Source organism: Atractosteus spatula, unplaced genomic scaffold, assembly GCF_055471065.1.
Source record: "Atractosteus spatula isolate fAtrSpa1 unplaced genomic scaffold, fAtrSpa1.hap1 Scaffold_168, whole genome shotgun sequence".
Lineage (NCBI taxonomy): Eukaryota > Metazoa > Chordata > Actinopteri > Semionotiformes > Lepisosteidae > Atractosteus > Atractosteus spatula.
Window position 1 is genome coordinate 30,207 of NW_028296728.1, and position 13,214 is coordinate 43,420.

The following is a 13,214-nucleotide window of genomic DNA, read 5'->3' on the forward strand; positions in this document are numbered from 1 at the left end:
AAGGGTTGAGAAAAAGCGTTTATTTCGGGCTGAAAAACACGTTTTGAAAACTGTGCTGTTCCTGCCCTATAAGTTACATGGGGGTGACCAAAGTTGCCAAAACGTGTTTATTTCTGCTGAAAAACACGTTTTGACAATTTCTGATCACTGGGGTTAAGGGCTGACTCAGTGTGCTCTTCTGAGCCAGGCAGTTACACTGCGATTCCAAGGGCTGAGAAAAAGCGTTTATTTCGGGCTGAAAAACACGTTTTGAAAACTGTGCTGTTCCTGCCCTATAAGTTACATGGTGGTGACCAAAGTTGCCAAAACGTGTTTCTTTCTGCTGAAAAACACGTTTTGACAATTTCTGCACACTGGGGCTAAGGGCTGTCTCAGTGTGCTCTTCTGAGCCAGGCAGTTACACTGCGATTCTAAGGGCTGAGAAAACGCGTTTATTTCGGGCTGAATAACACGTTTTGAAAAGTGTGCTGTTCCTGCCCTATAAGTTACATGGGGGTGACCAAAGTTGCCAAAACGTGTTTATTTCTGCTGAAAAACACGTTTTGACAATTTCTGATCACTGAGGTTAAGGGCTGACTCAGTGTGCTCTTCTGAGCCAGGCAGTTACATTGCGATTCCAAGGGCTGAGAAAACGCGTTTATTTCGGGCTGAAAAACACGTTTTGAAAATTGTGCTGTTCCTGCCCTATAACTTACATGGGCGTGACCAAAGTTGCCAAAACGTGTTTATTTCTGCTGAAAAACACGTTTTGACAATTTCTGATCACTGGGGTTAAGGGCTGATTCAGTGTACTCTTCTGAGCCAGGCAGTTACACTGCGATTCCAAGGGTTGAGAAAAAGCGTTTAATTCGGGCTGAAAAACACGTTTTGAAAACTGTGCTGTTCCTGACCTATAACTTACATGGGGGTGACCAAAGTTGCCAAAACGTGTTTATTTCTGCTGAAAAACACGTTTTGATAATTTTCTATCACGGGGGTTAAGGGCTGATTCAGTGTGCTCTTCTGAGCCAGGCAGTTACACTGCGATTCTAAGGGCTGAGAAAACGCGTTTATTTCGGACTGAAAAACACGTTTTGAAAACTGTGCTGTTCCTGCCCTATAAGTTACATGGGGGTGACCAAAGTTGCCAAAACGTGTTTCTTTCTGCTGAAAAACACGTTTTGACAATTTCTGATCACTGGGGTTAAGGGCTGACTCAGTGTGCTCTTCTGAGCCAGGCAGTTACACTGCGATTCCAAGGGCTGAGAAAAAGCGTTTATTTCGGGCTGAAAAACACGTTTTGAAAAGTGTGCTGTTCCTGCCCTATAAGTTACATGGTGGTGACCAAAGTTGCCAAAACGTGTTTATTTCTGCTGAAAAACACGTTTTGACAATTTCTGCACACTGGGGTTAAGGGCTGACTCAGTGTGCTCTTCTGAGGCAGGCAGTTACACTGCGATTCCAAGGGCTGAGAAAACGCGTTTATTTCGGGCTGAAAAACACGTTTTGAAAAGTGTGCTGTTCCTGCCCTATAACTTAAATGGGGGTGACCAAAGTTGCCAAAACGTGTTTATTTCTGCTGAAAAACACGTTTTGACAATTTCTGATCACTGAGGTTAAGGGCTGACTCAGTGTGCTCTTCTGAGCCAGGCAGTTACACTGCGATTCCAAGGGCTGAGAAAAAGCGTTTATTTCGGGCTGAAAAACACGTTTTGAAAACTGTGCTGTTCCTGCCCTATAACTTACATGGGGGTGACCAAAGTTGCCAAAACGTGTTTATTTCTGCTGAAAAACACGTTTTGACAATTTCTGATCACTGGGGTTAAGGGCTGATTCAGTGGGCTCTTCTGAGCCAGGCAGTTACACTGCGATTCCAAGGGCTGAGAAAAAGCGTTTATTTCGGGCTGAAAAACACGTTTTGAAAACTGTGCTGTTCCTGCCCTATAACTTACATGGGGGTGACCAAAGTTGCCAAAACGTGTTTATTTCTGCTGAAAAACACGTTTTGACAATTTCTGATCACTGGGGTTAAGGGCTGATTCAGTGTGCTCTTCTGAGCCAGGCAGTTACACTGCGATTCCAAGGGCTGAGAAAAAGCGTTTATTTCGGGCTGAAAAACACGTTTTGAAAAGTGTGCTGTTCCTGCCCTATAACTTACATGGGGGTGACCAAAGTTGCCAAAACGTGTTTATTTCTGCTGAAAAACACGTTTTGACAATTTCTGCACACTGGGGTTAAGGGCTGACTCAGTGTGCTCTTCTGAGGCAGGCAGTTACACTGCGATTCCAAGGGCTGAGAAAACGCGTTTATTTCGGGCTGAAAAACACGTTTTGAAAAGTGTGCTGTTCCTGCCCTATAACTTAAATGGGGGTGACCAAAGTTGCCAAAACATGTTTATTTCTGCTGAAAAACACGTTTTGACAATTTCTGATCACTGAGGTTAAGGGCTGACTCAGTGTGCTCTTCTGAGCCAGGCAGTTACACTGCGATTCCAAGGGCTGAGAAAAAGCGTTTATTTCGGTCTGAAAAACACGTTTTGAAAAGTGTGCTGTTCCTGCCCTATAAGTTACATGGTGGTGACCAAAGTTGCCAAAACGTGTTTATTTCTGCTGAAAAACACGTTTTGACAATTTCTGCACACTGGGGTTAAGGGCTGACTCAGTGTGCTCTTCTGAGGCAGGCAGTTACACTGCGATTCCAAGGGCTGAGAAAACGCGTTTATTTCGGGCTGAAAAACACGTTTTGAAAAGTGTGCTGTTCCTGCCCTATAACTTAAATGGGGGTGACCAAAGTTGCCAAAACGTGTTTATTTCTGCTGAAAAACACGTTTTGACAATTTCTGATCACTGAGGTTAAGGGCTGACTCAGTGTGCTCTTCTGAGCCAGGCAGTTACACTGCGATTCCAAGGGCTGAGAAAAAGCGTTTATTTCGGGCTGAAAAATACGTTTTGAAAACTGTGCTGTTCCTGCCCTATAACTTACATGGGGGTGACCAAAGTTGCCAAAACGTGTTTATTTCTGCTGAAAAACACGGTTTGACAATTTCTGATCACTGGGGTTAAGGGCTGATTCAGTGGGCTCTTCTGAGCCAGGCAGTTACACTGCGATTCCAAGGGCTGAGAAAAAGCGTTTATTTCGGGCTGAAAAACACGTTTTGAAAACTGTGCTGTTCCTGCCCTATAACTTACATGGGGGTGACCAAAGTTGCCAAAACGTGTTTATTTCTGCTGAAAAACACGTTTTGACAATTTCTGATCACTGGGGTTAAGGGCTGACTCAGTGTGCTCTTCTGAGCCAGGCAGTTACACTGCGATTCCAAGGGCTGAGAAAAAGCGTTTATTTCGGGCTGAAAAACACGTTTTGAAAAGTGTGCTGTTCCTGCCCTATAAGTTACATGGGGGTGACCAAAGTTGCCAAAACGTGTTTATTTCTGCTGAAAAACACGTTTTGACAATTTCTGATCACTGGGGTTAAGGGCTGATTCGGTGGGCTCTTCTGAGGCAGGCAGTTACACTGCGATTCCAAGGGCTGAGAAAACGCGTTTATTTCGGGCTGAAAAACACGTTTTGAAAACTGTGCTGTTCCTGCCCTATAACTTAAATGGGGGTGACCAAAGTTGCCAAAACGTGTTTATTTCTGCTGAAAAACTCGTTTTGACAATTTCTGCACACTGGGGTTAAGGGCTGACTCAGTGTGCTCTTCTGAGCCAGGCAGTTACACTGCGATTCCAAGGGCTGAGAAAAAGCGTTTATTTCGGTCTGAAAAACACGTTTTGAAAACTGTGCTGTTCCTGCCCTATAACTTACATGGGGGTGACCAAAGTTGCCAAAACGTGTTTACTTCTGCTGAAAAACACGTTTTGACAATTTCTGCACACTGGGGTTAAGGGCTGACTCAGTGTGCTCTTCTGAGCCAGGCAGTTACACTGCGATTCTAAGGTCTGAGAAAATGCGTTTATTTTGGGCTGAAAAACACGTTTTGAAAAGTTTGCTGTTCCTGCCCTATAAGTTACATGGGGGTGACCAAAGTTGCCAAAACGTGTTTATTTCTGCTGAAAAACACGTTTTGACAATTTCTGATCACTGGGGTTAAGGGCTGACTCAGTGTGCTCTTCTGAGCCAGGCAGTTACACTGCGATTCCAAGGGCTGAGAAAAAGCGTTTATTTCGGGCTGAAAAACACGTTTTGAAAAGTGTGCTGTTCCTGCCCTATAAGTTACATGGGGGTGACCAAAGTTGCCAAAACGTGTTTATTTCTGCTGAAAAACACGTTTTGACAATTTCTGATCACTGAGGTTAAGGGCTGACTCAGTGTGCTCTTCTGAGCCAAGCAGTTACACTGCGATTCCAAGGGCTGAGAAAACGCGTTTATTTCGGGCTGAAAAACACGTTTTGAAAATTGTGCTGTTCCTGCCCTATAACTTACATGGGGGTGACCAAAGTTGCCAAAACGTGTTTATTTCTGCTGAAAAACACGTTTTGACAATTTCTGATCACTGGGGTTAAGGGCTGACTCAGTGTGCTCTTCTGAGCCAGGCAGTTACACTGCGATTCCAAGGGTTGAGAAAAAGCGTTTATTTCGGGCTGAAAAACACGTTTTGAAAACTGTGCTGTTCCTGCCCTATAACTTACATGGGGGTGACCAAAGTTGCCAAAACGTGTTTATTTCTGCTGAAAAACACGTTTTGATAATTTTCTATCACGGGGGTTAAGGGCTGATTCAGTGTGCTCTTCTGAGCCAGGCAGTTACACTGCGATTCTAAGGGCTGAGAAAACGCGTTTATTTCGGGCTGAAAAACACGTTTTGAAAACTGTGCTGTTCCTGCCCTATAAGTTACATGGGGGTGACCAAAGTTGCCAAAACGCGTTTCTTTCTGCTGAAAAACACGTTTTGACAATTTCTGATCACTGGGGTTAAGGGCTGACTCAGTGTGCTCTTCTGAGCCAGGCAGTTACACTGCGATTCCAAGGGCTGAGAAAAAGCGTTTATTTCGGGCTGAAAAACACGTTTTGAAAAGTGTGCTGTTCCTGCCCTATAAGTTACATGGTGGTGACCAAAGTTGCCAAAACGTGTTTATTTCTGCTGAAAAACACGTTTTGACAATTTCTGCACACTGGGGTTAAGGGCTGACTCAGTGTGCTCTTCTGAGGCAGGCAGTTACACTGCGATTCCAAGGGCTGAGAAAACGCGTTTATTTCGGGCTGAAAAACACGTTTTGAAAAGTGTGCTGTTCCTGCCCTATAACTTAAATGGGGGTGACCAAAGTTGCCAAAACGTGTTTATTTCTGCTGAAAAACACGTTTTGACAATTTCTGATCACTGAGGTTAAGGGCTGACTCAGTGTGCTCTTCTGAGCCAGGCAGTTACACTGCGATTCCAAGGGCTGAGAAAAAGCGTTTATTTCGGGCTGAAAAACACGTTTTGAAAACTGTGCTGTTCCTGCCCTATAACTTACATGGGGGTGACCAAAGTTGCCAAAACGTGTTTATTTCTGCTGAAAAACACGTTTTGACAATTTCTGATCACTGGGGTTAAGGGCTGATTCAGTGGGCTCTTCTGAGCCAGGCAGTTACACTGCGATTCCAAGGGCTGAGAAAAAGCGTTGATTTCGGGCTGAAAAACACGTTTTGAAAACTGTGCTGTTCCTGCCCTATAACTTACATGGGGGTGACCAAAGTTGCCAAAACGTGTTTATTTCTGCTGAAAAACACGTTTTGACAATTTCTGATCACTGGGGTTAAGGGCTGATTCAGTGTGCTCTTCTGAGCCAGGCAGTTACACTGCGATTCCAAGGGTTGAGAAAAAGCGTTTATTTCGGGCTGAAAAACACGTTTTGAAAAGTGTGCTGTTCCTGCCCTATAAGTTACATGGGGGTGACCAAAGTTGCCAAAACGTGTTTATTTCTGCTAAAAAACACGTTTTGACAATTTCTGCACACTGGGGTTAAGGGCTGACTCAGTGTGCTCTTCTGAGCCAGGCAGTTACACTGCGATTCCAAGGGCTGAGAAAAAGCGTTTATTTCGGGCTGAAAAACACGTTTTGAAAACTGTGCTGTTCCTGCCCTATAACTTACATGGGGGTGACCAAAGTTGCCAAAACGTGTTTATTTCTGCTGAAAAACACGTTTTGACAATTTCTGCACACTGGGGTTAAGGCCTGACTCAGTGTGCTCTTCTGAGCCAGGCAGTTACACTGCGATTCCAAGGGCTGAGAAAAAGCGTTTATTTCGGGCTGAAAAACACGTTTTGAAAACTGTGCTGTTCCTGCCCTATAACTTACATGGGGGTGACCAAAGTTGCCAAAACGTGTTTATTTCTGCTGAAAAACACGTTTTGACAATTTCTGATCACTGGGGTTAAGGGCTGATTCAGTGGGCTCTTCTGAGCCAGGCAGTTACACTGCGATTCTAAGGGCTGAGAAAACGCGTTTATTTCGGGCTGAAAAACACGTTTTGAAAACTGTACTGTTCCTGCCCTATAAGTTACATGGGGGTGACCAAAGTTGCCAAAACGTGTTTCTTTCTGCTGAAAAACACGTTTTGACAATTTCTGATCACTGGGGTTAAGGGCTGACTCAGTGTGCTCTTCTGAGCCAGGCAGTTACACTGCGATTCCAAGGGCTGAGAAAAAGCGTTTATTTCGGGCTGAAAAACACGTTTTGAAAAGTGTGCTGTTCCTGCCCTATAAGTTACATGGTGGTGACCAAAGTTGCCAAAACGTGTTTATTTCTGCTGAAAAACACGTTTTGACAATTTCTGCACACTGGGGTTAAGGGCTGACTCAGTGTGCTCTTCTGAGGCAGGCAGTTACACTGCGATTCCAAGGGCTGAGAAAACGCGTTTATTTCGGGCTGAAAAACACGTTTTGAAAAGTGTGCTGTTCCTGCCCTATAACTTAAATGGGGGTGACCAAAGTTGCCAAAACGTGTTTATTTCTGCTGAAAAACACGTTTTGACAATTTCTGATCACTGGGGTTAAGGGCTGACTCAGTGTGCTCTTCTGAGCCAGGCAGTTACACTGCGATTCCAAGGGCTGAGAAAAAGCGTTTATTTCGGGCTGAAAAACACGTTTTGAAAAGTGTGCTGTTCCTGCCCTATAAGTTACATGGGGGTGACCAAAGTTGCCAAAACGTGTTTATTTCTGCTGAAAAACACGTTTTGACAATTTCTGATCACTGGGGTTAAGGGCTGATTCGGTGGGCTCTTCTGAGGCAGGCAGTTACACTGCGATTCCAAGGGCTGAGAAAACGCGTTTATTTCGGGCTGAAAAACACGTTTTGAAAACTGTGCTGTTCCTGCCCTATAACTTAAATGGGGGTGACCAAAGTTGCCAAAACGTGTTTATTTCTGCTGAAAAACTCGTTTTGACAATTTCTGCACACTGGGGTTAAGGGCTGACTCAGTGTGCTCTTCTGAGCCAGGCAGTTACACTGCGATTCCAAGGGCTGAGAAAAAGCGTTTATTTCGGTCTGAAAAACACGTTTTGAAAACTGTGCTGTTCCTGCCCTATAACTTACATGGGGGTGACCAAAGTTGCCAAAACGTGTTTACTTCTGCTGAAAAACACGTTTTGACAATTTCTGCACACTGGGGTTAAGGGCTGACTCAGTGTGCTCTTCTGAGCCAGGCAGTTACACTGCGATTCTAAGGTCTGAGAAAATGCGTTTATTTTGGGCTGAAAAACACGTTTTGAAAAGTTTGCTGTTCCTGCCCTATAAGTTACATGGGGGTGACCAAAGTTGCCAAAACGTGTTTATTTCTGCTGAAAAACACGTTTTGACAATTTCTGATCACTGGGGTTAAGGGCTGACTCAGTGTGCTCTTCTGAGCCAGGCAGTTACACTGCGATTCCAAGGGCTGAGAAAAAGCGTTTATTTCGGGCTGAAAAACACGTTTTGAAAAGTGTGCTGTTCCTGCCCTATAAGTTACATGGGGGTGACCAAAGTTGCCAAAACGTGTTTATTTCTGCTGAAAAACACGTTTTGACAATTTCTGATCACTGAGGTTAAGGGCTGACTCAGTGTGCTCTTCTGAGCCAAGCAGTTACACTGCGATTCCAAGGGCTGAGAAAACGCGTTTATTTCGGGCTGAAAAACACGTTTTGAAAATTGTGCTGTTCCTGCCCTATAACTTACATGGGGGTGACCAAAGTTGCCAAAACGTGTTTATTTCTGCTGAAAAACACGTTTTGACAATTTCTGATCACTGGGGTTAAGGGCTGACTCAGTGTGCTCTTCTGAGCCAGGCAGTTACACTGCGATTCCAAGGGTTGAGAAAAAGCGTTTATTTCGGGCTGAAAAACACGTTTTGAAAACTGTGCTGTTCCTGCCCTATAACTTACATGGGGGTGACCAAAGTTGCCAAAACGTGTTTATTTCTGCTGAAAAACACGTTTTGATAATTTTCTATCACGGGGGTTAAGGGCTGATTCAGTGTGCTCTTCTGAGCCAGGCAGTTACACTGCGATTCTAAGGGCTGAGAAAACGCGTTTATTTCGGGCTGAAAAACACGTTTTGAAAACTGTGCTGTTCCTGCCCTATAAGTTACATGGGGGTGACCAAAGTTGCCAAAACGCGTTTCTTTCTGCTGAAAAACACGTTTTGACAATTTCTGATCACTGGGGTTAAGGGCTGACTCAGTGTGCTCTTCTGAGCCAGGCAGTTACACTGCGATTCCAAGGGCTGAGAAAAAGCGTTTATTTCGGGCTGAAAAACACGTTTTGAAAAGTGTGCTGTTCCTGCCCTATAAGTTACATGGTGGTGACCAAAGTTGCCAAAACGTGTTTATTTCTGCTGAAAAACACGTTTTGACAATTTCTGCACACTGGGGTTAAGGGCTGACTCAGTGTGCTCTTCTGAGGCAGGCAGTTACACTGCGATTCCAAGGGCTGAGAAAACGCGTTTATTTCGGGCTGAAAAACACGTTTTGAAAAGTGTGCTGTTCCTGCCCTATAACTTAAATGGGGGTGACCAAAGTTGCCAAAACGTGTTTATTTCTGCTGAAAAACACGTTTTGACAATTTCTGATCACTGAGGTTAAGGGCTGACTCAGTGTGCTCTTCTGAGCCAGGCAGTTACACTGCGATTCCAAGGGCTGAGAAAAAGCGTTTATTTCGGGCTGAAAAACACGTTTTGAAAACTGTGCTGTTCCTGCCCTATAACTTACATGGGGGTGACCAAAGTTGCCAAAACGTGTTTATTTCTGCTGAAAAACACGTTTTGACAATTTCTGATCACTGGGGTTAAGGGCTGATTCAGTGGGCTCTTCTGAGCCAGGCAGTTACACTGCGATTCCAAGGGCTGAGAAAAAGCGTTGATTTCGGGCTGAAAAACACGTTTTGAAAACTGTGCTGTTCCTGCCCTATAACTTACATGGGGGTGACCAAAGTTGCCAAAACGTGTTTATTTCTGCTGAAAAACACGTTTTGACAATTTCTGATCACTGGGGTTAAGGGCTGATTCAGTGTGCTCTTCTGAGCCAGGCAGTTACACTGCGATTCCAAGGGTTGAGAAAAAGCGTTTATTTCGGGCTGAAAAACACGTTTTGAAAAGTGTGCTGTTCCTGCCCTATAAGTTACATGGGGGTGACCAAAGTTGCCAAAACGTGTTTATTTCTGCTAAAAAACACGTTTTGACAATTTCTGCACACTGGGGTTAAGGGCTGACTCAGTGTGCTCTTCTGAGCCAGGCAGTTACACTGCGATTCCAAGGGCTGAGAAAAAGCGTTTATTTCGGGCTGAAAAACACGTTTTGAAAACTGTGCTGTTCCTGCCCTATAACTTACATGGGGGTGACCAAAGTTGCCAAAACGTGTTTATTTCTGCTGAAAAACACGTTTTGACAATTTCTGCACACTGGGGTTAAGGCCTGACTCAGTGTGCTCTTCTGAGCCAGGCAGTTACACTGCGATTCCAAGGGCTGAGAAAAAGCGTTTATTTCGGGCTGAAAAACACGTTTTGAAAACTGTGCTGTTCCTGCCCTATAACTTACATGGGGGTGACCAAAGTTGCCAAAACGTGTTTATTTCTGCTGAAAAACACGTTTTGACAATTTCTGATCACTGGGGTTAAGGGCTGATTCAGTGGGCTCTTCTGAGCCAGGCAGTTACACTGCGATTCTAAGGGCTGAGAAAACGCGTTTATTTCGGGCTGAAAAACACGTTTTGAAAACTGTACTGTTCCTGCCCTATAAGTTACATGGGGGTGACCAAAGTTGCCAAAACGTGTTTCTTTCTGCTGAAAAACACGTTTTGACAATTTCTGATCACTGGGGTTAAGGGCTGACTCAGTGTGCTCTTCTGAGCCAGGCAGTTACACTGCGATTCCAAGGGCTGAGAAAAAGCGTTTATTTCGGGCTGAAAAACACGTTTTGAAAAGTGTGCTGTTCCTGCCCTATAAGTTACATGGTGGTGACCAAAGTTGCCAAAACGTGTTTATTTCTGCTGAAAAACACGTTTTGACAATTTCTGCACACTGGGGTTAAGGGCTGACTCAGTGTGCTCTTCTGAGGCAGGCAGTTACACTGCGATTCCAAGGGCTGAGAAAACGCGTTTATTTCGGGCTGAAAAACACGTTTTGAAAAGTGTGCTGTTCCTGCCCTATAACTTAAATGGGGGTGACCAAAGTTGCCAAAACGTGTTTATTTCTGCTGAAAAACACGTTTTGACAATTTCTGATCACTGGGGTTAAGGGCTGACTCAGTGTGCTCTTCTGAGCCAGGCAGTTACACTGCGATTCCAAGGGCTGAGAAAAAGCGTTTATTTCGGGCTGAAAAACACGTTTTGAAAAGTGTGCTGTTCCTGCCCTATAACTTACATGGGGGTGACCAAAGTTGCCAAAACGTGTTTATTTCTGCTGAAAAACACGTTTTGACAATTTCTGATCACTGGGGTTAAGGGCTGATTCAGTGGGCTCTTCTGAGCCAGGCAGTTACACTGCGATTCCAAGGGCTGAGAAAAAGCGTTTATTTCGGGCTGAAAAACACGTTTTGAAAACTGTGCTGTTCCTGCCCTATAACTTACATGGGGGTGACCAAAGTTGCCAAAACGTGTTTATTTCTGCTAAAAAACACGTTTTGACAATTTCTGCACACTGGGGTTAAGGGCTGACTCAGTGTGCTCTTCTGAGCCAGGCAGTTACACTGCGATTCCAAGGGCTGAGAAAAAGCGTTTATTTCGGGCTGAAAAACACGTTTTGAAAACTGTGCTGTTCCTGCCCTATAACTTACATGGGGGTGACCAAAGTTGCCAAAACGTGTTTATTTCTGCTGAAAAACACGTTTTGACAATTTCTGATCACTGGGGTTAAGGGCTGACTCAGTGTGCTCTTCTGAGCCAGGCAGTTACACTGCGATTCCAAGGGCTGAGAAAAAGCGTTTATTTCGGGCTGAAAAACACGTTTTGAAAAGTGTGCTGTTCCTGCCCTATAAGTTACATGGTGGTGACCAAAGTTGCCAAAACGTGTTTATTTCTGCTGAAAAACACGTTTTGACAATTTCTGCACACTGGGGTTAAGGGCTGACTCAGTGTGCTCTTCTGAGGCAGGCAGTTACACTGCGATTCCAAGGGCTGAGAAAACGCGTTTATTTCGGGCTGAAAAACACGTTTTGAAAAGTGTGCTGTTCCTGCCCTATAACTTAAATGGGGGTGACCAAAGTTGCCAAAACGTGTTTATTTCTGCTGAAAAACACGTTTTGACAATTTCTGATCACTGAGGTTAAGGGCTGACTCAGTGTGCTCTTCTGAGCCAGGCAGTTACACTGCGATTCCAAGGGCTGAGAAAAAGCGTTTATTTCGGGCTGAAAAACACGTTTTGAAAACTGTGCTGTTCCTGCCCTATAACTTACATGGGGGTGACCAAAGTTGCCAAAACGTGTTTATTTCTGCTGAAAAACACGTTTTGACAATTTCTGATCACTGGGGTTAAGGGCTGATTCAGTGGGCTCTTCTGAGCCAGGCAGTTACACTGCGATTCCAAGGGCTGAGAAAAAGCGTTGATTTCGGGCTGAAAAACACGTTTTGAAAACTGTGCTGTTCCTGCCCTATAACTTACATGGGGGTGACCAAAGTTGCCAAAACGTGTTTATTTCTGCTGAAAAACACGTTTTGACAATTTCTGATCACTGGGGTTAAGGGCTGATTCAGTGTGCTCTTCTGAGCCAGGCAGTTACACTGCGATTCCAAGGGTTGAGAAAAAGCGTTTATTTCGGGCTGAAAAACACGTTTTGAAAAGTGTGCTGTTCCTGCCCTATAAGTTACATGGGGGTGACCAAAGTTGCCAAAACGTGTTTATTTCTGCTAAAAAACACGTTTTGACAATTTCTGCACACTGGGGTTAAGGGCTGACTCAGTGTGCTCTTCTGAGCCAGGCAGTTACACTGCGATTCCAAGGGCTGAGAAAAAGCGTTTATTTCGGGCTGAAAAACACGTTTTGAAAACTGTGCTGTTCCTGCCCTATAACTTACATGGGGGTGACCAAAGTTGCCAAAACGTGTTTATTTCTGCTGAAAAACACGTTTTGACAATTTCTGCACACTGGGGTTAAGGCCTGACTCAGTGTGCTCTTCTGAGCCAGGCAGTTACACTGCGATTCCAAGGGCTGAGAAAAAGCGTTTATTTCGGGCTGAAAAACACGTTTTGAAAACTGTGCTGTTCCTGCCCTATAACTTACATGGGGGTGACCAAAGTTGCCAAAACGTGTTTATTTCTGCTGAAAAACACGTTTTGACAATTTCTGATCACTGGGGTTAAGGGCTGATTCAGTGGGCTCTTCTGAGCCAGGCAGTTACACTGCGATTCTAAGGGCTGAGAAAACGCGTTTATTTCGGGCTGAAAAACACGTTTTGAAAACTGTACTGTTCCTGCCCTATAAGTTACATGGGGGTGACCAAAGTTGCCAAAACGTGTTTCTTTCTGCTGAAAAACACGTTTTGACAATTTCTGATCACTGGGGTTAAGGGCTGACTCAGTGTGCTCTTCTGAGCCAGGCAGTTACACTGCGATTCCAAGGGCTGAGAAAAAGCGTTTATTTCGGGCTGAAAAACACGTTTTGAAAAGTGTGCTGTTCCTGCCCTATAAGTTACATGGTGGTGACCAAAGTTGCCAAAACGTGTTTATTTCTGCTGAAAAACACGTTTTGACAATTTCTGCACACTGGGGTTAAGGGCTGACTCAGTGTGCTCTTCTGAGGCAGGCAGTTACACTGCGATTCCAAGGGCTGAGAAAACGCGTTTATTTCGGGC